Source organism: Colobus angolensis, unplaced genomic scaffold, assembly GCF_000951035.1.
Source record: "Colobus angolensis palliatus isolate OR3802 unplaced genomic scaffold, Cang.pa_1.0 Scaffold440, whole genome shotgun sequence".
In the NCBI taxonomy this organism is placed as follows: domain Eukaryota; kingdom Metazoa; phylum Chordata; class Mammalia; order Primates; family Cercopithecidae; genus Colobus; species Colobus angolensis.
In genome coordinates this window covers 1,899,667-1,900,973 of record NW_012117822.1, presented here as the reverse complement: position 1 = coordinate 1,900,973, position 1,307 = coordinate 1,899,667, and positions in this window count along the sequence as shown.

The window sequence follows — 1,307 nt, the reverse complement described above, 5'->3', positions numbered from 1 at the left end:
CATTTAGTCCATTTACATTTAAGGTTAATATTGTTATGTGTGAACTTGATCCTGTCATTGTGATATTAGCTGGTGATTTTGCTCATTAGTTGATGCAGTTTCTTCCTAGCATCAATGGTCTTTACATTTTGGCATGTTTTTGAATGGCTGGTACCAGTTGTTCCTTTCCATGTTAATGCTTCCTTCAGGATCTCTTGTAGGGGAGGCCTGGTGTTTACAAAATCTCTAAGCATTTGCTTTTCTGTAAAGGATTTTATTTCTCCTTCACTTATGAAACTCAGTATGGCTGGATATGATTCTGGGTTGAAAATTCTTTTCTTTAAGAATGTTGAATATTGGCCCCCACTCTCTTCTGGCTTGGAGAGTTTCTGCTGAGAGATCTGCTGTCAGTCTGATGGGCTTCCCTTTGTGGGTAACCCGACCTTTCTCTCTGGCTGCCCTTAACATTTTTTCCTTCATTTCAACTTCGGTGAATCTGACAATTACATGTCTTGGAGTTGCTGTTCTCGAGGAGTGTCTTTGTGGCATTCTCTGTATTTCCTGAATTTGAATGTTGGCCTGCCTTACTAGGTTGGGGAAGTTCTCCTGGATGATATCTTGAAGAGTGTTTTCCAACTTGGTTCCATTTTCCCCGTCACTTTCAGGCACACCAATCAGATGTAGATTTGGTCTTTTCACATGATCCCACATTTCTTGGAGTCTTTGTTCATTTCTTTTTACTCTTTTTTTTCTACACTTCTTGCTTCATTTCATTCATTTGATCTTCAATACTCTTACTTCCAGTTGATCAAGTTGGTTACTGAAGCTTGTGCATTTGTCACATACTTCTCATGTCATAGTTTTTATCTCTGTCAGTTCGTTTGTGGCCTTCTCTGCATTGATTATTCTAGTTATCCATTCTTCTATTCTTTTTTCAAGTTTTTTAGTTTCTTTGCACTGGGTACGTAGTTCCTCCTTTAGCTCTGAGAATTTTGATCGACTGAAGCCTTCTTCTCTCAACTCGTCAAAGTCATTCTCCGTCCAGCTTTGATCCGTTGCTGGCGATGAGCTGTGTTCCTTTGGAGGGGGAGATGCTCTCTGATTTTTTGAATGTTTTGAATTTCCAGCTTTTCTGCCCTGCTTTTTCCCCATGTTTGTGGTTTTCTCTGCCTTTTGTCTTTGATACTGGTGATGAACTGATGGGGTTTTGGTGTGGGTGTCCTTTCTGTTTGTTAGTTTTCCTTCTAACAGTCAGGACCCTCAGCCGTAGGTCTGTTGGAGATTGCTTGAGGTCCACTCCAGACCCTGTTTGCCTGGGTATCAGCAGC